The sequence below is a fragment of the Felis catus genome, chromosome A1, assembly GCF_018350175.1.
Source record: "Felis catus isolate Fca126 chromosome A1, F.catus_Fca126_mat1.0, whole genome shotgun sequence".
In the NCBI taxonomy this organism is placed as follows: Eukaryota; Metazoa; Chordata; class Mammalia; order Carnivora; family Felidae; genus Felis; species Felis catus.
The window spans coordinates 104395650-104420754 of NC_058368.1; the positions used below are offsets into that span (position 1 = coordinate 104395650).

At 42.5% G+C, this 25105-nt stretch overlaps 1 protein-coding gene and 1 long non-coding RNA gene across 6 annotated transcripts in view; one reads left to right on the plus strand and one right to left on the minus strand.

The window, feature by feature from the left end:
* MARCHF3 (membrane associated ring-CH-type finger 3) overlaps positions 1-25105 on the minus strand; it is a 151867-nt gene that overhangs the window by 53122 nt on the left and 73640 nt on the right. The window lies entirely within an intron of this gene.
* Positions 1-25105, plus strand: part of LOC102900144 — a 135824-nt gene that overhangs the window by 42645 nt on the left and 68074 nt on the right. For all 4 annotated transcript variants that reach the window (XR_006598571.1, XR_006598559.1, XR_006598550.1 and 1 more), the window contains one exon: positions 646-697. This is a non-coding gene — a long non-coding RNA (uncharacterized LOC102900144). The remainder of the gene's footprint in view (positions 1-645; positions 698-25105) is intronic.

The following is a 25105-nucleotide window of genomic DNA, read 5'->3' on the forward strand; positions in this document are numbered from 1 at the left end:
ATTTCTCTAGCTTGGTCTATTCATAAACTGGACTGATTGCTTAGATTTACAACCGATGATCACTATGGTAAATTCAATAACAGAATTTTCTGCTCTAAATGTAGCATTCTCTTCAGTATCTTTTTACAGCCCTTAAGTGGTTTTTGATGTACACGAAACTAAAAGCTTGGAGAATTAAAAATTACACAAATAATGAAGATGAGTTCCTAGGTGAATTAGCCATTACTGTGGAGGTTTTTGGATAGTTTCATTAAAAAGAGTAAAAAGGCCATCTAAAGATACTTGTGTATCTACAAATGATTGTAAAGTCATTGTCTTTATTTCTTTCCAACTCCCATAAGCCTCTTTTATTAGTTTCAAGGAATAAAACTCCAATCTGCTTCAGTAAACTGCATTATTTTTTAAACTACAAAACATACGTGGTTTCTTTACATGAGCAATCTTCTTTAATGGCAATGCAGCCATTGGGAAGACCACACTAAAACGTATAGTTTATAGATCTTCCCTCTACCTTCTAGCTCTTCTCTACCTTCTTCTTCTTCTTTTTAAAAACAATATTATTAAGATCTAATGCTTTAAAGTTTTTTTAAATTTTAATTAAAAAAAATTAACTCCAGTTAACATACAGTGTTGTATTAATTTCAGGTGTACAATGTAGTGACTCAACAATTCTCTACATGACTCCATTCTCATCATGGTAAGTGTACCCTTAACCCCCTTCGCTTATTTCACCCATTCCCCCACCTCCCCCGCCCCTGCCACCTGCCCTCTGGTAACCATCAGTTCTCTAGTTAAGAGTCTGTTTTTTGGTTAGTCTCTTTTTTTTATTTATTTTTTTAAGTTTATTTATTTAATTTTGAGAGAGAGGGAGAGAGAGAGAGGGAGACAGAGAATCCCAAGCAGGCTCCATGCAGAGCCTGATATTGGGCCCGACCCCATGAACTGTGAGATCATGACCTGAGCCAAAATCAAGAGCCAGTTGCTTAACTGACTGGACTATCCAGGAGCCCCTTGTTTGTTTTGTTTCTTAAATTCCACATATGAGTGAAATCAGATGGTATTTGTCTTTCTCTGAGTGACTTATTTTGCTTAGCATTATATTCTCTAGATCTGTCCATGTTGTTGCAAAAAGACCCAATACTTTTTAACAAGTGCCTGGCACATAATGAGCTCTTAAAAATATCTGCTGACTCAGTGAATGAATAAATGAATTCACTATCTTAATATCAAATTCTGGATCCAAGTTTAAAGTCATGCAACAAAGGGCTGAAACAGTTAGTTCTTTTACTTAGAAGTACAATCCTTTCTATCTGACTTCTTTAAGTGTTTTTTTTTTTCTTTTTGGGGGAGAGAGGTGCAGAGTCCAACGTGGGGCTCGATCTCATGACCCTGGGATCACGACCGGAGTCCAAATCAAGAGTCGGACACTTAACTGACTGAGCCACCCAGGTGCCCCTAACTTCTAGGCAGTCCAGTATCCCCTCTGCTATTTAATGGTTGCCAACATTTTATTTTTTTCCATGAATCTTGAATAATCCTTTTATGTGTGTGGAGTTTTTTTGTTTTTTTTTTTTTAATTGAAGGAGAATCCTGAATAATCATTTTGTTCATGACCAGACTTGGAATCAGGTGCTCGTTGGTACAGGTCATTAATAGGCGGACTATGAATTTGAACTCTTAACCTAAACATGGCTTGCAAGTATCTCTAAAATAAAGAATCTCTAATTTCCCTTCCTATTCCCTCCTATGCACATAGTCTCCTTAAGCTGACATGGCGTGTGTTGTTTAAAAAATCAAAGAATGAATGAATACATGAATAAATGACTAAGTAGATGAAGATACAAAATACTTCGGAGGTAAAGCAGTTCCCATTTTCCCGTCAATTCAGAACCCTTTGAAAGTGCACAAAAGGAGGATCTGTGGCTCGAAGATCTACCGAGACTTAGGTTCCTGATCTGTGGCTTGAGTAGAAGCATGGTGGAAGCTGGATCTCTGTGGGACCCTGACTCGGAAGTCATGGATAGATTATTTTTCCCATGGTTGATAAAATGGCTGGCTATAGTTGAAATGGTACTATTACTTCCGTATTCAGGTGACTGAGCTCTTATGAGCTGGTGCTGGAATCTAACCATCATATGACCAGGTTTCTATTTGTCACAAGATACCATGTGCACAAGTTGAGGAAGCCTGTCCCTTCTGTTTCTGAATGATACGAAGTAACAAAACCACTAGAAATAGCTATTGTTGTAAAGAAAAAAAAAAAAGAGGTTGCTATTTCAGAGTCACCTGTAGGGAATGGTAGGGATAGGTAGGCAGGCCACGGAGGCACAGGATTGAGGGTGTAATGGTTAATTTTATGTGTCAATTTGACTGGGCCACAGGGTGCCCAGATCTTGGGTCAAATATTATTCTGGGTGTTCCTGTGAGGGATATTTTTGGATGAGTTTCACATTTAAATCCATAGACTGAGTAAAGCAGATTGCTCTCCCTCATGTGGGTGGGTCTCATCCAATAAGGTGAAGACCTGAGTAAAACAAAAGGCTGAGTCTCCCTTGAATGAGAGGGAGTTCCTCCTGCCTGACTGCCTTTGCACCGGGATGTGCTTTTTCCTGCCTTCAGATTCTCACTGAAACACTGGCTTTCCCTGGGTCTCAAATCTGCCGGCCTATGACCTAGAATTTACATCATTGGCCCTTCTGGGTCTCCAGCTTGCCTGTTAACCCTGCAGATCTTGAAACCTGTCAGCCCCCATAATCACATGAGTTAATTCCTTATAATAAATCTCTTTTTATCTGTCTATCTATCAGCTATCATCATCATCATCAATCTATCATCTCCTATTCTGTTGGTTATGCTTCTTTGAAGAACACTGATTAATACAGCAGGAAATGCCAAAAAGGTGATGATCTAAAAAGTGTATATGTACATACACGTATATATCCATGAAGCAAAAAATGAAGATAAAATCCATAAACAAAAATAAAAAATGATAATAAAATAAAATAAAAATCCATAAAGCAAAATTTAACCAAGTTCCCAATTTCCTTCCTGGTGATGCTCAGGCCATGTAAAAGGTAACCTACAATCCTTGATGACACTCTATGCAGAGGGTGGATGACTGGGGTAGGCTGGGCAGAGATGACATGGGCAAGGGTGATGAGCCTCCACATACAGTGCAGAGCAATTTGCTGGTTTCTGCTGCTAGTCTTACAATGGCTGGACCTTTCTTTTCAGGAATCTTTCTTTTAGGATATAATGCTTGAGTCTTTTCTTTATGGAACCCATTTTAGGGGCATGATCAGAAATGCAAACAGGGAAGTATGCACAGTCCACACCCACACTTCTCTTTTATATTCTCCAGTGTTCAAGTGGCACAGACAACTGCCCAGAAGTGGGGGAAAGATTAAGTAAACAGATCATACCCATTTCATGGATTATTAGTGGGGCCATTAACACTACTTTTATACTACAGGTGTACTGGCACTGGAAAATACAATATAAGGCTATAAGGCCGTATGAAAAAAAAGTAGGCTATACAAATACCTATCTATAATTTCAACTACCAAAGGGAGAAAGATGCTATACCAACATGTGAACAGTGGTTTTCTCCAGGTAATAAGCAATTGTTGTTTCGTTTTTATTGTGCAGGCTTTTTTATTTTCCAAAATAAAATGTATTTTTATCATATTTAGACTAAAAAGGATAAACAAATAACATCCTAGAGCCCTCAAGAGGGGAAGCACATTAAACCACCTTTGGAAAATGATAAACACAACAACCAAACGAGAGCAAGCCAATCCCAAACTCAAAAAGGCCTATGTCCTCATCATAAATAATCCAAAATCAACCAAGGCCACTTCCTTTCTTCTCTAGGTGCAGACATGACACTAGAGATATCCAGGGAAGGATATGCAACAACCCCTCTCCAAGGCAGCCTGCTCCAGGAAGCAGCTGGTTTAGTGGGAAGACCCCTGGGTCAGACCCCAGAGGCCCTGGGTGTTTTGCCTCGGACAGGCATGGGGACCCCACTGTATCATTTATATTCCCTCAGCTTTGCCTCTTCATCAGTAATACATGAGAACTAAATAGTCCTCAAGGAGCTCCTCAGGGCGTTGTCATTATAAAATGGAGTGGTACCTGTGCAAATACCCCCACGTACAAAGCACTACAGTGACGTAACACGGTCATCAATGGTCTCCAACACCAGGTTCATGAGCGAATCCTCCAGTGGCCCTTCCTCCCCCACTTTGGTGGCGGCCGCAGATGTCAACAGTGGAGAGACGAAATGACCCAGACAGGATACTCTCTCTTCCCTGCCCCCCCACATAAATACAATGTGCCTAAATTAACATTTGGTTAGCTTGTTTCTTTTTAACCAGAGACATGCCAATTTAGATGAAAAATCCATATACTTAACATGAGTCATATCCTTGCTAGAGAAGACAAATCTATAAACAGGAGCTGTAATAATCAGCCAAACTTTCCTAAAGCATCATTTACATTCCTGTTTGGAATTTCTATATCCAAATTGCCTGCCCATCAATTGTATATTTAAACCATGTGGCCTTAGGAGAACTGGTGGTATTTTCACTTGTTTCAGAAATGAGGAAACCAAAGCAAAGGGATTCTATGATTTTCCCAGCCCCCTGAAGTTCGTGGAAAAACTTGGTAGCTACATCTCTGACCTCAATTTCTTTAAGATTTTTTTTTTAAGTTTTTATCTATTTTTGAGACAGAGAGAGAGCATGAATGGCGGAGGGGCAGAGAGAGAGGGAGACACAGAATCAGAAGCAGGTTCCAGGCTCTGAGCCATCAGCCCAGAGCCCGACGCGGGGCTCAAACTCATGGACGGCGAGATCGTGACCTGAGCTGAAGTTGGACGCTTAACTGACTGAGCCACCCAGGCGCCCCTAAGATTTTTTTTTAAGTTTACTTATTTATTTTGAGAGAGACAGAGACAGTGTGAGTGGGGGAGGAGCAGAGAGTGAGGCAGAGAGAGCATCCCAAGCAGGCTCTGCACTACCAGGGCAGAGCCTGACGCAGGGTTCAAACCCACGAAACTTGAGATCATGACCAGAGCTGAAATTGTCCAAGAGTCGGATGCTTAACCAAGTGAGCCACCCAAGCTCCCCTCTCTGATCTCAATTTCTCTGCCAGGCTCCCATAATTATTATTTAATACTGATGAAGTGTCTACATGATGCAAGGTGCCCTTAGTCATTCTGATAAGGAAGACTAGGGCAAGAGGAATAGAACTGAAAACTTTTTTTCCTCCTCCAAAGTTGGAGTTAACAAAGTTGGTGATTTCTCCAGTTATGACAAGTATATTCCACAAAAAACTTCAGAGTTTCCTAATACATTGAGTAGGACTGCATTTGCTTAACGGGAAAGTACATGCTCTTTTGATAAGACTCAAATTTTGAAACAAGAAGAATTCTTGGTATTTAATGCTTGGGCAAGACAGTGTGGAACAGCTACAAGATTTCATGATTAACTTTTATAATATGCAGTTGCAATGGCCATCATGGGCGCTGATGAGTTCCTCAGACTTTTTCAATTCACATTTTACTAAGAGGAGAGGAGAGCATAATTCTCAGCTCTGTTGATCTGATTCTATTGAACATTCCCCTCCTCTCCCCAAGTTGGGAGTTAACGTAGAGGACACAACAGAGAAAATACGAAAAAAACTGAAAGCCGAGTCACTTTCCTTAGTATTCCCAAAGTCTCAGGCTGCAGATGAAACTTCTTTTCATATCTGTGAGTCACCACATATTTTCCTGGGTATCACAACTCATTCACTTCCCTTTTTGTGCCATGATTTAATTTTTCCCCGTAGCACTTTCAAACTGTAGGCAAGAAAGTTCTGCGAGCTGTCCTACTGAATTATAGAAAATTAGAATCTGGTTTGGGGGAAATAACTTCATATGTGCATTACAATGAAGAAAATGTCACAGTTCGTCAGTTTTTCAGAAGCCAAAATAAATAATTTTCCTTATTTCTTACAAACAAGGGGGAAAAATACAGTGATCTCCTTTGCTATTATAATCAGGTATCTGGGGAGTAGGGGAGAAGTCTAAGATCGTCCTCTCTTTGAATAAAAGTGAATTCTGTGGATATATTAGTCACTAAAGATGCAAATGGCTCTTTTTCTTAGAAAACCTCATGAAAGTTGCCAGACGTTGCCCATTTTTTTGGATACTGTGTGATGATAACACAGGTACAAATTCCAATTAGTGTCCCGTTCTACAACAAACAAAACCTTATGCCAGAGGTTGATTATAACAGGTGACCCTCAGCTGAAACTCTGTTATTATTAATTTTTCACAGACAACACCACCCTGTTGGGTATACCTTCCCTATTAGAGAAGGTTAGGACCAGCGTCTCACCTATATACCTCCCTGTCCCCCATGCCCTTTCTTTTTCACTTGAAAGGAAGGCTTCCCCAAATGGTATCAACTGTTTAGCCAGGATAGACAAAAGGTCTCCAGAGTGGTTGAAATGAAAGAACACAAACTAGCAACTAGCACTCTCGTGGCTTCTACCTGTGTCTCCATTTCCTTCTGATCCCCTAACCTTACCTGTACCATTGTGCGAGTGACCACCTGCGGTACGACCACCTTTGGAACATGGGACAGTATTCAGAGATAAGACGGCTCTAATGATCTTGGAAGAACTGGAAGATATCCTTGCTGGTGCTTTAAAAATAACGTATAATTATTTAAAAAGTCACTGTAATTTTAACAGCCAGAGATTCTTCTGGACTAAAGGTACTTAAGCCCCATATAGGAGAACTGAATAGAAAGGGAATCCAAATACCACTGGATTCCTATTATTCGAGGTTGTTACGTTCTGTAAATTGCTGTCAATGCTGAATTAGCCAATGCTGAACCATTGCTCCTAACAGAAACCCAGTGCTGGGTTCCTGCAAGGCTCTGGGCATAACATTTTCATCAAGTGATAACCTTTCGTCACTACATAACCTTACTTTATGTGTGTTTCTGTTTAAAGATGCTTATTTAACATGTTTTGTTGATTCATTAACAGTGAACCCAGGGCCCACAATACTACAACCCATGCCTGAATTAAACTTATGTGACTCTTCTTCTTATAGAAGTTAGATAATGCAAGTTATCGAACTTCTGTTTTTCTCTGTAAGACCTATCGTAGCCTTCTGTGCTTGGGAACACTAGAAAGCACATCGGCATTTCTGCCATTTTAAAGAGCAAAATCACCAACAAAAAGCCCACACGGGCACAGTGGGAAAAGGACGCTTGTTTACATTATGAGATCTGAAAGAGCTGAGCGTCACCTTGCTCGACCTCAGCTGGGAACATGTGTGTCAGGTGACTCGAATTTTTTGCTACCCTGTGCGTGTCCGCAAATCACCGTGAAAGCACTGCAAGTATTGATTTTGGGGTTACAAATAAATTTTCACAAGTAGGTGAATTCTCAGTTGTGGAATCTGTGAATAATAAGGATTGAGTGGAGAAGTTCTACTCCTTATCCATCAGCAGATCTTGCTTTATCTCTCTTTCTCCCTGACACTGATATAGCTTCAATTAACCTGATCTTTGATGCTAAACATTGAGATATATATACATATATATGTATGCATATATATGGGTTTTTTTGTTTTTTTGGTTTTTTTTTTTTTTGCCAGATGGCCATTCTAATTGTAGTGCAGGTGTATATTATGTTTTATGCTTGTTTTTTTAAAAGTAAATCATTGTGAGAAGCTTTGCTTTTCAAAAATTAATGAGCGTGGGGCACCCGGGTGGCTCAGCCGAGACCTACTTCGGCTCAGGTCATGATCTCATGACCCGTATCGGGCTCTCTGCTGTCAGAGCAGAGCCCACGTTGGATCCTCTGTCCCTCGGCCCCAGCCCGCTGGCGCTCCCTTTCTCAAAAATAAATAAATATAAAAACAAATTAATGAGCATCATTAGGAGTGATGGAAAGTGTAAAACCCCTCAGTTCACAAAATCCCCTCCAATTTTCTATTGTAGAAAGAACACAGCGTTGAGACCACATTATCACTGAACAGACAGAGATGTTAACTACCGTTGGTGCCTTACAACTGACTCTGGTTCAGCAAAGTTATGTTCAGAGTTTCACAGAAAACTGATAAACAATTACTAAGTACTGTGGGAAGAGAGAGATCCTCAAGTATAAGTGTGGAAAACGAGGCCTCAGTCCTTTAAAGCCCCTCGTGCCGAGCCGCCTTTCAGGAGCTTCCTACCACTGTGGGTGAGATTAGAAGTTCAAACCTAGTTTTTAAAAACGTTGTTGCCGGGGCGCCTGGGTGGCGCAGTCGGTTAAGCGTCCGACTTCAGCCAGGTCACGATCTCGCGCTCCGTGAGTTCGAGCCCCGCATCGGGCTCTGGGCTGATGGCTCGGAGCCTGGAGCCTGTTTCCGATTCTGTGTCTCCCTCTCTCTCTGCCCCTCCCCCGTTCATGCTCTGTCTCTCTCTGTCCCAAAAATAAAAAAAAAAATTAAAAAAAAAAAACCAAAAAAACGTTGTTGCCTTCTCTCAACTGTGGGGGAAAACGTTGACATCAGCCACCCAACAGGGAAGTGTAATAAATAGGAACAAAAGAAAAAAAGAGAAACAGAAAAAAGAAGTGTAATAAATAGGAAAAGAAGAAAAAAAGAGAAACAGGTGGGAAAATTCACACTCGTTAGAAACAGTTCTCAGAACTGTGCTTGGTTTTTTAAAACTGAAGCCAAAGCATGTGTTATGTATGTGACAGTAGCGTCCCTTAGAGTATAGTCTGAATAAGGCAGGACTGAGGTCCAGCGTAACATTAAAGGAAGATTCTGGCAGAGGCACTGTTTGCACTTGGGCCCTGATCCCAGAAAAGCACACTCCTTCATTCATGTGTTGGTTTATCGGTGACGGCTTCAGGGAAGCGCCTGGGGGGTCCTTCTGCTGGTGGCGCTGTTGGCAGTCACCCGGACCCCGCACCACCATTGTTCGCACCCAGCCTGTGGAAGAGGTCTGGGAAGGAAATGAGAGTCAGGTCCTCTAAGGGGTCAGCGTGCAGTGACGGTATCTTATAACAACGTTATCATCATGTTAGCTGATCTACACGGCCCTGTGCAATGTTGGCCACCATTGCTGGTTTAGAGAATCATGGTGCTGAGACTCAAGGTTGGGGTCTTCCTGCCTTGTATTTCTTATCTAAAACTAACTTCATTTCCCCATGACAGCTTATCTTAGACACCGAAAGGAAGCCTTCTTGAGCATTTGGAGCTATTTAATCACACTGTGGCTTTTGAAAAAATGGCATCACAGGAGCACCTGGGTGGCGCAGTTGAGCGTCTGACTTGATTTAGGCTCAGGTTATGATCTCAGGGTCATGGGATTGAGCCTCACATCTGCTCCATGCCGAGAGCGGGGAGGCTGTTGGGGATTATCTCTCTCCCTCTCTCTCTGCCCCTTCCCCGCTTGTGTGCACAGGCACGTGTGTGTACGCGCTCTCTGTCAAAATACATAAACATTAAAAAAAAGGTTATCACAGCACAGTTTTTACCACTCCCTGTGTGGTTTGATAAACAGTCAAAACCTTGAATCTCAATAGGGGAGGGGATAGCAACTTTTTAGGAGACCTACTAGTTATTTTAGGACCGAAGTCAGCAAACCTTTTCTGTAAAGAGCCAGACAGGAAATATTTTAGGCTTCGCAGGCAGGCCCTATGATCTCTGTTACAAAGACTCAACTCCGCCATTGTAGTGTGAAAAAGGCCACAGGCAATATTAGCTACATTGCCTGGCTATAAAAAACTTCAAATAAAACTTCATTCCCGGAAAATAAAATTTGAATTTCATGTAATTTTCACACATCACAAAATACTAATCTTTGTTTTACTTTTGTAATGTAATTTTAAGAATATAAAGACCATGCTCTTGGTTCAAAAGCAAACACGGGCCCTGCCCTAAAGGGGTGTGCCATCTAAAGTGAGGACTGTAGACACAGACATAGAAAGAAAACACAGAAAGAACTATATACCGCACAGGCTCTTTATTTATTTTTGAGAAAGAGACAGAGAGAGCCCAGGAGGGGCAGAGAGAGAGGGCGAGAATTCCAAGCAAGCTTCACACTGTCAGTGCAGAGTCTGACGCGGGACTCGTACTCACGAAACGTTGAGATCATGACCTGAGCCGAAATCAAGAGTCAGGTGCTCAACCGACTGAGTCACCCAGGCACCCCAAGACTTTTTTCTTTTTCTGTTTTTTTTTAACATGTTTTGCAACTTCCTCAGAAACACACTGAGCTCAAACGCCCAGTGGAAATGTATCTCTGCTTGTACTAATGCACTACTCCATTGCAAGGTTTTCTTTTCCTATGATCGACATCAATAAAGCATGAGAAAGTACCTCAGTGTCTTACAGAAGAGACAAAAAAAAAAAAACACACTGTAATGGAAGTTAGAAAAATAATATTGAGGGTGCACTATGGAACAAGCCCAGCTGTAAGCATTTGGCATGGATTATCCAACTTAATCTTCATAGCAGTCCTCTGAGGGTTGATTAGTAGTAGCAGGAAATGATGGCACAAAAAGGTTACAAGACCAAGGTCACACAGCCAAGGGGTGGAACAGAATCTGAACCTAGGTATCCAATTCTTTAAACCTCACTCTTTTTTTTTTTTTAATTTAAAACCAAGTTAGGTAACATACAGCATAATAATGATTTCAGGAAGAGAATTTAGTGATTCATCACTTATGTAGAACACCCAGTGCTCATCCCAACAAGTGTCCTCCTTAATGCCCCTCACCCCTTTAGCCCTTCCCCCACCCAACACCCCACCAGCAACCCTGTTTGTTCTCTGTATTTAAGAGTCTCTTATGGTTTGCTTCTCTCTCTGTTTTTATCTTATTTTTGCTTCCCTTCCCATATGTTCATCTGTTTTGTATCTTAAATTCCACATGAGTGAAATCATATGATATTTGTCTTTCTCTGAATGACTTATTTTGCATACATAATACAATCCAGTTCCATCCACGTTGTTGAAGATGGCAAGGTTTCACTCTTTTTGATCGCTGAGTAATATTACATTATATATATATGTATATATACACATATACATATACATATACATATATATATATACATATATATGTATATATACATACATGTACACACACACACATACCACATCTTCTTCATCCATTCATCTGTTGATGGACATTTGGGCTCTTTCCATACTTTGGCTATTGTCGATAGTGATGCTATAAACACGGGGGTGCATGTGCCCCTTTGAATTTATCTTTTTGATAAATACCTAGTAGTGCAATTGCTGGATCATAGGATAGTTCTACTTTTAATTTAAAAATTTTTTTTATGTTTATTTTTGAGAGAGAGGGACAGAGTGTGAGCTGAGGAGGGCAGAGAGAGAGGGAGACACAGATTCTAAAGTAGGCTCCAGCTCTGAGCTGTCAATGCAGGGCTCAAACCCACGAAGGGTGAGATCATGACCTGAGCCAAAGTTGGACACTCAACTGACTGAGCCACCCAGGCACCCCTATTTTTAATTTTTTGAGGAACCTCCACACTGTTTTACAGAGTGATTGCACCGGTTTGCATTGCCACCAACAATGCAAAAGAGATCCTCTTTCTCCGCATCCTTGCCAATATCTGTTGTTGCCTGAGTTGTTGATGTGAGCCATTCTGACAGGTGTGAGGTGGTATCTCATGGTGGTTTTGACTTGTATTTCCCTGATGAGGAGTGATGTTGAGCATCTTTTTCATGTGTCTGTTGGCCATCTGGATGTCTTCTTTGGAAAAGTGTCTATTCAAGTCTTTTGTCCATTTCTTCACTGGATTATTTGTTTTTTGGGTGTTGAGTTTGTAAGGGTTTTTTTTTGTTTTTTTTTTTTCTTTTACTGTTTGTTTACTTTTGAGTGAGAGACAGAGCGCGAGTTGGGGAGGGGCAGAGAGAGATGGAGACAGAATCTGAAGCAGGCTCCAGACTCTGAGATGTCAGCAGAAAGCCCGATACGGGGCTTGAACCCACAAACTGTGAGATCATGACCCGAGCCAGAGTCAAATGCTTAACTGACTGAGCCACCCAGGTGCCCCTGAGTTTGTAAGTTCTTTATAGATTTTGGACACTAACCCTGTATCTGATATGTCATTTGCAAATACCTTCTCCCATTCCATCGGTTGCTTTTTAGTTTTGCTGATTGTTTCCTTTGCTGTGCAGAAGCTTTTTATTTTGATGAGATCCCAATTGTTCATTTCTGCTTTTGTTTCCCTTGCCTCTGGAGACATGTCAAGTAAGAAGTTGCTGTGGCCGAGGTCAAAGAGGTTGTTGCCTGTTTTCTCCTCTAGGATTTGGATGGCTTCCTGTCTTATGTTTAGGTCTTTCATCCATTTTGAGTTTATTTTTATGTATGGTGTAAGAAGGTGGTCCAAGTTCATTCTTCTGCATGGCGCTGTCCAGTTTTCCCAACAGTATTTGCCAAAGAAACGGTCTTTTTTCCGTTGGATATTCTTTCCTGCTTTGTCAAAGATTAGTTGGCCATATGTTTGTGGGTCCATTTCTGGGTTCTCCGTTCTGTTCCATTGGTCTGAGGGTCTGTTCTTGTGCCAGCACCATACTGTCTTGATGATTACAGCTTTGTAATACAGCTTGAAGTCTGGGATTGTAATGCCTCCAGCTTTGGTTTTATTTCTCAGGATTGCCTTATTTAAGCCCCACTCTTAAGTGCTCACAATCCCATCTCTCACTGCTGAGGGGTCTTGTCACCAATGGCTCTGTCACTCACTTGGTATTCCTTTCCCAAGATACTGTGTCATGTGTGGCTGGCCTGTGTGCACACGTGCACAGGCACAACATTCCTCACACCTGGGCAGTGCTTGCTCTTCCTTGCACCATTATCCTCTCTGCTTCAATCTCTGCATTTGCCCAAATGTCTATTTTCTCACGACAAGCAGGGACGTCGATGTGGGAAGCCACCCTGAACAGTAAATGGATGTGGGGCTAAAACTCAAGAAAAACTTTGTTCTAGCTCAGGTGTGAACTGTGTAATCCTGTGTAGATCACTATACCTTTGGGGAGATGGTTTCTTCATCGACTAAATAACACCCCTCCTCCTTACTTTTCTGTGAAAACAATCACATGACGCAGTGTGTGTGGAAATATGGTATAGTCTGTAAGGAAGCAGTGATTGTTGGTTACTCTTATTATTTTTTCTAAGTGTTTATTTTTTGAGACAGCACAAGTGGGAGTGGGAGAGGGGAAGAGAGAGAGGGAGACGGGGGATCCGAAGCAGTCTCTGGGCTGACAGCAGTGAGCCCAGTGTGGGGCTCAAACTCAACAAACTGCAAGATCACACCATGAGGGGAAGTCAGATGCTCAACCAACTGAGCCACCCAGGCACCCCCCTGTTGGTTATTATTTTTATTACACCCGGCCTTTACCCTTTCCTCTCCCATTCCTTCCTTACTCATTGGGAAGAAGCAACACATTTCACTATCTCAATATGTCTCAAACACCAGCCCATTATCTTGCCCTTGCCTGCCCTTCTTATTCACCGAGGAGATATACAATGGTCAGCAAGACAGAGATGATCCTTGCCTTCCCCCAGGTCAGAGAGGATAAGACAGACATCCAGCGGTATGCGCTGGAACCCGTTTGCACAATCCCACTGATGCCTTTCCAAGTTCACATTCAGTGAAGCCATGTTGATGGCTTCAAATTGGCAAGTGTGGAAGTATTTACACCAAGGAAATGGGCAAATGCTAAATCACCCCCCCTCCCCCCGCCCGCCGCCCCCTATTCCCCAGAGAGCTGGTTGCTGGACATTTACCAGCACACCCCTGGAGATAGAAACATTTGCAACAGGGCAGAGAAAAATACACCGTGGTCTGCACGTTCACAGGGAGGCACTTATCACGACTGTGGAGGGTGGGGGTGGGGTGGGCACAGGTCCCAGAGGAAATGAGGTTTAAACTGACACCTAGATAAGGTCTAAATAAGAGGAGCAAACCAAGCAAAGGGAGAAGAGAGTTCCAGGAAGTCCTAGAGTGTCAGCCCAGCTGAAGGAAGTTCCTTCGGGCTGTAGTGCAGAGGGAGGAAGGAGGAAAGGAGTAAAATGAAGCTACAGAGGTTAAAAAGTTCAACCCGACCCTGCGGGTAATGAGTGGTTACCAGTGGGCTTTGAGCAGGTAGGGTCAAGGTTACGAGCGGGTTCAGAGTCAGAGCGATCGCCTTTGAAATCTGGCTTTCCCAGCTGGCACCTCCAGCTTCTTCCGTCAGCTGAGGCTCATCTGTACAATGAGGGTCGTTGCAGTACTCAGACCTCCTGGTGGTGATTGTGAAGCCGCAGGGAAAGCGTGCAACACCTGCCTGGCTCCTCAGAGTTGCCGGGCAGACATTCAAGCACAGACTAGCCAACCGCAGAGCAGAGGCGCACGTTCTCCTGGGAGGACCTGTTTCTGCAGCCCCTGCCCACCTTCAAACACCGGTATTCTGCTAGTCGGGGACGGTGTTTCTCGTCCTCTGGGGGGTGACTTACTGGTGGCTTGTGAAATCCACAAGTGTCTTGGGCAGCACTTAAGGAAGACACAGAATTAAATGGAATTAGGCAAAAAACAAGGGCTGGCGTCCTTTGTACTTTGCAAGGTAAGTTCTGTCTCGTGTTTGGGTGTGCTGGATTGCCATGTAAAACTGATCCCTGAGGGCTACAGTTAAAAAAAAAAAATTAAAAAGTGTGAAAGCTGCTCTTAATCAGGAAGCTTCCTGAGCTCTGGGGGCTGGATGACGAGAGGGTGAGGCAAGCGGGGCCAGCCTGGCTTTCCCCTCTCCTAGAGATCGTTAATGTCTCCGGTAGGGGATTTATTCCCCCAGGTCTCCAAGGCTTTTTAGCTTCCAGTAAAAATTGATGCTCCCTGCACCAGGTAGGACCCTAGGCTTTATCTCCTGATGAGAAGCCAGAGTAACTGACAGCCCATGAAAGTGACCCTTAAAGCCAAGAGCCAGGGAGGGAGACCATATCTTCTTAGTGGGGGTGGTTGCTTGTTTGGGAGGCAAAAGGAGGGCTACTAAGCACCTCCGACGACGGCCCCATTAGTAATCGCAACCCCACCGTGAGTCCAAGTCAATAACTAAAACCAACCAAGACAAGTCACTGCCCACTGGCTTAGTGCATTGAAGGAACTCATGCATGGAACTGACATTTAGTTTGGTGTGTCCCAGAAAGATAATTCTATATATGAATAGATTTTAGAATAATTTGCTTTCATCATATGTCAAAACATATCCAGTTTGCCCTTTGGAGTTGCAGAAACCATTTGGCATTTCTTTTTTCCTCTGCAGTTTTAAAAAATGGAAAGTAATGGCAGATGCCTGGTCAGTGTTTGGGAGAAACAAATGCCCTACCGCAAGACGATCTGGTTTCCTCGAGTCCTCAGGGCTCATTCCCCAGGCATGGGCAATTGGCACTAGATTAGCTGCCCACATTTATTGACAAAGGAATTAATCTTCACCAGTGGTGTTTTTTTAAAGCCCATTCTTTCCAGGAAGCTGCAGCAGAACATCGGGCCTCCTTCATTTTTCCCTTTCTTCCTTTCCCTGCTGACAAAAGTGGCTAAAAATAACCTCGTAAACCCTTGATTCCACTGAGGAAGGTGAGGGAGCAAAAGAACAAAAGAATGTCTTTTCCCCAGTGCAGGCCGCCCAGTGCCCAGTTCAGGCATCAAGTGAAAACACAGACATCAGGAGATTGCCTCTTAGACGGGTTGAGGAGGGTGTGTGTGTGGGGGGGGGGGGGGGGTGGGGAGTGGGGAGGGGAGGCATGAACAATGTGAGGACAGTTACCCTGACATGACAACTGTGTATTTGGTCAGACAAAACATCTCCATCCATGATCTCTAGGTATGCAGCACCCGCCTTAACTGCATTTTCCTACTATGCTTCTCACTTAACAAAATCATCTTCTGGGGGAGGGAGAAAGCAGTATACGCTTCCTAAGTCAATAAACCAATGCTGGGAGCACCTTAGTGGCTCAGTTGCTTATGCGTCTGATATTGATTTCAGCTCAGGTTATGATCTCAAGGGTTCATAGGATCGAGCCCTGCGTCCAGCTCTGTGCTGACAGTGCTGAGGCTGCTTGGGATTTTCTCTCTCTCCCCACCCCCCCGCCCCTCCCCCTCCCTCACTTGCTCCCCGTCTCAAAAATGAATAAACTTAAAACAAATTAAAATGAACGCTGAGCCAGGAACTGCCCATTTCCATTCCATACACTCTACTGAAAGTCCTCCTCAGTTAGACCCTAGGTAAAGTGCATGGCTCTGTTGGCTATCTTCCAAGGAGTGCTCAGCCTGTTAATAACTGAGCATCTACTGTATGCGCCAGACTAGGGTTTGTGCAGAAAGGCACAAAGCAAGAGAGAAAACCACAACAGTTGCAAGAAGAGATGCATGAGAGAATGAAGGGTTGAAAGGTTGTAGCACTGGGGTTTCTCTGGTCCATGGAGTTATGCATAATGATCTTTGAGCTAGGTTCAATGGGGGTGATGTCTTTTTTTTTTTAATGTTTATTTTTGAGAGAGAGAGAGACAGAGCGTGAGTGGGGGAGGGGCAGAGACAGAGGGAGACACAGAATCTGAAGCAGGCTCCAGGCTCTGATGCAGGGCTCAAACTCACAGACTGAGATCATAACCTGAGCCAAAGTTGGACACTTAACCGACTGAGCCACCCACACTCCCCCAGTGGGGGTTATGTCTTAAACTCCCATGGATTTCAGTATGGCTGTGTCACCCATGACAGGATGGCAGCATGGAACTTGGTGATCTACATGGTAAGACTAGTGTCGAAAGAGGACGTACAGACCCCAGGGAATTAACAAACATGATGGACTTCCATATGTTGGTGCTGACATGGCATTAACTGTCTGATTGGCAGAGGTAGCCTGAGGAAAGTGTTGTGATGAGGGTAGGTTTCTTGGCTAGGCAGTATTCGTCGCATGTGATTTTATGGGTGTGTGCCTTTATTGGTTTGCAGCTATGGAGTTGGAAAGGTGAAAAAGGTGGGTGTGGAGAGAGGAGGGAGAATTTTGCCTTCCGTGAAGCTTTATCAAGATGATATACCAGGGAAGGAAATACCGTTAAAAGACAATGTTTAGGAGGTAAACAGTTACACATGCATTTAAATCTATGGGGCGCCTGGGTGGCGTAGTCGGTTAAGCGTCCGACTTCAGCCAGGTCACGATCTCGCGGTCCGTGAGTTCGAGCCCCGCGTCAGGCTCTGGGCTGATGGCTCAGAGCCTGGAGCCTGTTTCCAATTCTGTGTCTCTCTCTCTCTCGGCCCCTCCCCTGTTCATGCTCTGTCTGTCTCTGTCCCAAAAATAAATAAAAAACGTTGAAAAAAAAATTAAAAAAAAAAATCTAAATGCCATTCCCATCACGTACATGTGTTAAAGAAAACAAGATACCAACAGCTAATAACTTAGAGAGTTCAAATTCATCCTCCCTAAAGGATTTAATTATTCTGTTAAACTGATTTCCCATTAAAGATTGTAACACAGAGATCATTTAAATACAGAAAAAAATATGGTGACACTACAATGGTCAGTATATGTCTAAACAACATTTATAGGGGTTTTGATGGAACGGGAAATAGTGTCCTCTGTGACAAAGATCACATTCCATACAATGAGAGTCCTAGAAAGGTGGAGCTATACACTCAAAGACCTAAACTCTTTTGTCTTTGCAAATTCTGGAGCTAGAGCCCCAGTTGTAAAAGGAAAAGACCCCATCTCTCTCCAATCTAACAACACTTCATGAAAGACTGAGCCCTTGATAAGGTGGACTGCCCCCAATGATACCCTAGAGGGACAGACATATGGCGCCTGGCCTGCTTCCCCTGGCTTCCCTTCTGGTTCTCAAGGGAATCGTAGAATTCTCAGCATACACGGGCAGATGTTATTAGAGGGTTGGGATCAGAGAGGCGGAGGTGCTTATAGAGAATAGTTAGATTAGGGTTAAGTCATCTGAGAAGGGAGGGGTTGAACCTGGTAGAAATTCCTGGGATCTCAGGGAGAATCAGGAATGATCAGGAAATAAGAGGTGGCAGAAGGGAAGGAGATAGCTTCCATGATCCTAAAGGCTCATCTTAGAAAGGGGTCTGAACTGGTTAAACAAACTGTACACATCCATATCATGGAATGCTGGGTCATGCCTCCCAGTATGACCACCACCCCTGACGATTCCTCCAGTACCCCAACTCCAACAAGCTTTCAATTTCCCTGGAACCTCTAATCCATTGATTCTTCTCCCTTTTGACTCTACCTCATCCTCTTGATGATTGTCCTTTGGTCCTAAGCCCATTTAAACAAAAACTCCATCCTTAGAAGCCATCTGTTTGCATGTACCCACAACTCTTGCCTCTTTCCTGTCTATTCTCTTGGCAAGGGCACGATCCAGTTCTTTGCCAGTTCTACGCCTATACCCTTTGCTGCTGAATATGACTGGAGAAAAACACAGAGCTGCACCGAATGGAAATTTGTGACCGCAAGACCGAGCCCGGAATGCTGCCCCACAATCATTCTTCGTTTTTCTCTTTCTGGACCCTTCCCAACAGCATACACATACATGGCTGGTTATTTTTCCCACCTCAAAAAATCCTCTTTTCTCTGCCTTGTGTAGCTCTTACCTCATTTCTCTGCTCCCCCTGCAGCAAATATCATCAAAAGAGGTTTCTTTCTGTCCTCCCATTCTCTGTCTCTTGCAGCTTTATGAAGGTATAACTGAAGTACCCTACCATGTACATATTTAAAGTGTACAATTTGATTGGTTTTGACATATGTGTATACTGAGAGATCATTACCACAGTCACGATAATGAAGCCATCCATAACCCTCAAGAGTTTCCTTCAGTACCTTTCCTTTTGTCCTCCACCCATTCTAATGAGCCTTCTGCCAGCACCACTCCAAAGAAACTCCTGGTCAAGGTCACTGGTTATCTACATGTTCCTGAATCGAACGGTCGATCCTCAGTCCTTACCTTACTTGACCTCTGCAGCATATTGACCTATTTATTTTCTCCTTCCATCTTGGCACACTTTCTTCTCTTGGCTTCCAGGACATCGTAATTGATTGGGTTTCCTCCCCTTTTCACTATCCTCTTACCGTAAAGAGCCCTAGGATGCAGTCCATGGTGCCCCTTTCCTCTCTGTCTAAATTCACTTCCTTCATAATCCTCAACCAGTAACACGATTAATCCCAAATTTCTCTCCATCCTGGACCTCTCTCTTCTACTCCTTACTCGTACATCCCACTGCCTAGGTAAGATCTCCACTTCTCCAGTGTACCATGTTGAAAGCCGAACTCCTGAATCTACCCCTCTACAAAATTTGCTCTCCTACAGTCGTCCTCATCTTGGTCAACGGCATCTCCATCCTTCCAGATGCTCGGGCAGCCAACAGCTGAGTACTTATTCTTGACTTTTTTCTTTGTGTTACCACCACCAGATCCATCAGAAAATCTGCTTAATTTGGGGTGCCTGGGTGGCGCAGTCGGTTAAGCGTCCGACTTCAGCCAGGTCACGATCTCATGGTCCGTGAGTTCGAGCCCCGCGTCAGGCTCTGGGCTGATGGCTCGGAGCCTGGAGCCTGTTTCTGATTCTGCGTCTCCCTCTCTCTCTGCCCCTCCCCCGTTCATGCTCTGTCTCTCTCTGTCCCAAAAATAAATAAAAACGTTGAAAAAAAAATTAAAAAAAAAAAGAAAATCTGCTTAATTTTACTTTCAAAACCTAGGCAGAATCTAACCACTTTTACTGCCTCCACTGCTTCCAACTTGGTCATTTCTTGCTTGGCTTACTCTGATGGTCTCCTAATCTTCTTTTCCCTATAGTGTGTTTTCTATAAGGCAGCCACATAGATTCTTTTAAAAATGAAGTTAGGAGGTTCCCTGTGTGGCTCAGTCGGTTAACTGTCTGAATCTTGATTTTGGCCCAGTTCATGATCTCGTGGTTCCTGAGTTCAAGCCCTGCATCCGGCTCCACACTGACAGTGCAGAGCCTGCTTGGGATTCTCTATCTCCCTGTCTCCGTTCCTCCCCCATTCCCACTTTCTCTCTCTCTGAAAATAAATAAACTTAAAAAAATGAAGCTAGGTCACATGATCCCTTGCTCATAAACCTTCCTATGGCTCCCCATTTTTCTCAGAATCACAGCCAACTTCCTTACAATGGCCTAAAGGGCCCTACACATTCTAGTCCTCCCCCCCGCTTTATCTCTCCATCCCATATTGAGCTCACTCCATTCCAGCCACGGTGGCCTTTGCACTAGCTGTTCATTCTGGCTTTAAGTGCTTTCTTCCTGGCACAGCCACTCTGGAAAACAGTCTGGAAGTTCCTCAAAAAATTGAATACAGAGTTACCATCTGATCCAGCAATTCCACTCCTAGGTATATACCTGCTAGAATTGAAAACAAAGCTTCCAACGAAAACTTACACATGAATGTTCAAGGCAGCATTGTTCCCAGTACCCCAAAGTGGAAATGCTCAGTGTCCATCAACTGATGAATGGATCAACAAATGTGGCGTATCCACACAACAAAATATAATTCAGCCATAAAAGAATGAAGTACTGATACGTGCTACAACTTGGATGAAACGTCTAGACGTTATACTCAGCGAAAGAAGCCATACACAAGAGGTCACATATTGTGACCGTTTCATTTACATGAAATGTCCAGAAGAGGCAAAGCCATAGGGACAGAAAGTTGGCAACACCAAGTTGCCAGGGGCTGTGGGGAAAGGGCAATGGCAAGTGACTGCGACTGGGCACAGGGTCTTGTTGGGGGTGATGATAATGTTACGGATTACTCCTGTGCCTCCATCAAGGCTTTGCTCAAGTATCATTTTTCAGTGAAAATTTCAAACACCCTACCACCCTCCTTGCTCTTCTCATCCCTCTTATCCTGCCTTATATTTTAATCCTTGTACTATGTGTCAGTTTCCGACATGATACACACTTTGCTTACTGTGTCAATTGTCATTTCCTCCCACTAAAATGGAAGCTTCCTGACTTCAGACATTTTTGTCTGCTTGTCTACTTACGTAGTACAAGTATCTGGAGTACTACTTTGTGCATCAATAAATATTGACTGAATGAATAAATTAATACCAAGAAGACCTGAAGACTGATATGCAGAAGAATACCGAATCATGAAATAATAATTTATTCTTAAGTGAAAAAAGTAGATTAGCAAACAATATATAGTATTTACAGTATGATCCCTGAATTGTTAAGAAATAAAAATGTATTATGCATAGGAAATACATTAGGGAGGTGAGATACATTAAAATACATCGCAATCCCTGAGTGTTGTGATTATAGTTAGTTATCGATTTATTTCTAAAAAAATGTGTTTGTATTTTCTAAACTGACAGGCTTTGGAATCAGGCAGATTTGGGATATAATCTGTGCTCCACTTCTTACTGGCTATGTAAATCTGAGCAAGTTATTTAACTCCTGGTGACTCAGTTTCCTCATCTTTAAATGGTATTAACCTTACTGGACTCGTTTGAAGATTAAATAATACATGTAAAGCATTCAGCATGTGCTTGGCACATGCTAGGCACTGAGTTATCATTACCTTTCTAAAAACTATGGAGTTCACATATTTAAAAAAAAACTTTTTTTAATGTTTTTTTAAAATACATTTTTAATGTTTATTTATTTTTGAGACAGAGCATGAGCGAGGGAGGGGCAGAGAGGGAGGGAGACACAGAATCTGAAACAGGCTGCAGCTCTGAGCTGTCAGCACAGAACCCAACGTGGGGCTCGAACCCACGAACCACGAGATCATGACCTGAGCTGAAGTCGGACACTTAACGGACTGACCCACCCAGACACCCCTTTTAATGTTTATTTTTTGAGACAGAGACAGAGTGTGAGCTGGGGAGGGGCAGAGAGAGAGGGAGACACAGAATCCGAAGCAGGCTCCAGGCTCTGAACTATTAGCCCAGAGCCTGATGCAGGGCTCAAACTCAGGAACTGCAAGATTATGACCTGAGCCAAAGTCAGGTGCTCAACCAACTAAGCCACCCAGGCACCCCATAATTATGGAGTTCAAAATGTACTACTTCCTGAATTTTTTTTCATAAACATTTTGAGTCATACTCTTTTAAATTCCTTTGAGTGAACAATGAACGAGTATAGACTCTCACCTTTGTTATACGTCTGTACACTCTCTTGAATCATTCAAGCCTTGAATCATCCATTTCTCTACTGACCAGGTCCACTGGACTCATTTGTTCCCTGTTGATTTTGGGTGATGTTTGACTCATCTGGCCAAGAGGAGATGACATGTACATAGCACTGTCTGCAAGGCAACTGACCTTTAATGTTTCCTTCTGAGTTGTTTGGGCATTTTTGTCCATTGTTGAGTGATTGCTCTGTAGGTTTTTTAGTTTTGGCACAACTGTAATCGAGGGTCTCTAATGCTCTAAGAAGGATACAGAAGTTACAACATAAAAAACTCAAAAGCAAGCTCTTGAGTTTTCTCTAGCTAGACTGTCTTCTTATGGGGAGGGGGAATCAGCAAGGCAGAGAAAATCGTAAATTTTCACCTCCCTTTTCAAAGTTATTGTAAAAGTGATGTATTCTCATGGAAAAACAGATTCACTCATTAAAGGAGGGTATACATGGAAGCAAAATACCTCTAGTTCACAAACGACTCCTAGTCCTGGAATTACAAGTGGTTACACTTGTAACAATTCCTGGTTTATCAAATTTAAGCAATATCAATTCCTTGTTTTTAAAAAATTAGAAATTTAGCCCCCTCCCTTTTTTCCCTCCTTTTTCCTCTCCCTAAATTTTGTTATATTTTTTACTTTTAAGTTCTTTGTTAACTTTATAGGTTTAAATAATGGTCCTGTATTTTTCTTTTTTAGTTCACCTTCAGCCAGTATCTCTTAAGCTCCCCCCAGTTGTGTAAGTCGAGGAAACTGGCACTATTCTACCTCCCTCTGTTGCTTCTCTTTTCCATCACTCACATAGATTCTCTCAGCCACATCAATTTTGCATTCTTAGGGTTTATAACTTAATTGTCTGTAATCACCCTTGTCTTCCACAGATTCTTTACGAATAGGTTCTAGAAAACGAAAACCAAGAAAGCATTTTAACATTATGAGTCGCCATAGATACAATTTGCTTCAGAACTAAGTAGTGTGACTAGACACTGACAGAAGGTGATGTGGGTTTCCTTAATCCATATTGCTTGAAAGAAAATGCCCCAGGCCTCAAAGTTGTTATAAAAGTGTTAATTATTTTGGGGGGGGCACATGGGTGGCTTAGTTGGTTAAGCATCCGACTTTGGCTCAAGTCATGATCTCATGGTTAATGGGTTTGAGATCTGCATCGGGCTTGCTGCTGTCAGCCTGGAGCTTGGGATCCTCTGTCTCCCTCTCTCTCTGCCCCTCCCCTGCTGGCTCGCTTGCTCTCTCTCCCTGTCTATCTCAAAAAAACAAAAACAAAAACAAAACTTAAAAATTTTTAAGTTATTTTTTACCAATTGCTCTAAATCACAACACATTTTCATTTGTTTCATAGTTGCACTATGTATTTCTTATGGAGCTTTTTGTTTTTCCTGACAGTTTGAATTGCCTTTATTTTATTTTTTTCTTGTTGGCAATAGTAGCCTATTTTTCACCCAAATGCTAAGATCATACATCTGGTTAATCAAATCGTTACAGAAAATCCACATTCTTCTTGAAGTCATGCTTCCTGTTGCTCTCTGACTCACACAGTCAGACATACTGTGTAATTCAGACACACTGTTTTCTAAACATGCCACATCCCTAGGATTTCTTTTCATCACACTCTTTGAAATTAGGGTCAATATTTTCTCAAATATGTTCTCCTTTCTTTTGGGTCCTCTGCTTCCTTTGCTATAGAATATTCTCAAACAATTTTCTCCCCCAGAGATCTTTATTCCAGACATTTCTAAAATTTTTATTTTCCCTTTCTCTCAATTAATAGCTTAATGATAAATAAACTCTAGGTTTCAAACTCTTTTCCTTCTGAGCTGTGAATTAATTTTTTCATGAGTTGCTGATGGCAAATAAAATGCCAGTCTGATTCTTATTTCTTTAAAGTGTTCCCCCTCTCTGAATATTGTTAGCATCTTTTCCTTCTCATTCGTGTTGAGAATTTCATAGAGTTTTGCCCTTTTAATCTGAAGCTCTGGGAAATGTTATTTCTTTAAATACTTGTATCACCCCTTTGTCTTTATTCTTTTTTTGGAGCTCTTAATCATATGTTGGACTTCTAGGATGGGCTGTCCATGTCCATGAAATATTCTTTTATATCTCCTTGTCTTTTTGTTCTAAGATCTAGGCCATATACTTGACTTTGTTTTAAATGCAGAAAATGTGGGGCGCCTGGGTGGCTCAGTCGGTTGAGCGTCCGACTTCAGCTCAGGTCACCATCTCGCAGCCCGCGAGTTCGAGCCCCGCGTCGGGCTCTGGGCTGATGGCTGGGAGCCTGGAGCCTGCTTCCGATTCTGTGTCTCCCTCTCTCTCTGCCCCTCCCCCGTTCATGCTCTGTCTCTGTCTGTCTCAAAAATAAATAAAAGTTAAAAATAAATGCAGAAAATGAATTTTGAAAATTTCGTCCACCATATTTTATTTTTATTTTTAGAGAGGGGGGAGGGGCAGAGGGAGAGAGAGAGAATCCCAAGCAGGCTCCATGCTTGGTGTGGAACCCAATGCAGGGCTTGTTCCCATGACCCTGGGATCATGACCTGAGCCAAAATTAAGAGTTGGATGCTCAACCGACTGAAACACCCAGGTGACCCTCATCCACCAAATTTTTAATTTCCACTGTTTTTATTCCTTAAACTTCCATTTATATAGTCACCTCTTCTTATTTTCTGGATACAAATATTCTTTTTATTTAAAAAGTTTTACAGAGAAAATAAACACCTCTGTATTTACAATTCAGAATTTTTTTTAAAGTTTACATTTTGTCATTTGTGCTTTAGATACTTTTCTTATTAAAAGAAATGAGACCATTGAGGTCAGCTGAAGTGGCCTTTTTTTCCCCCAACCCCTATCCCTACTTCTGTTCTTCCCTCTTTCTCTTTCTTACCATC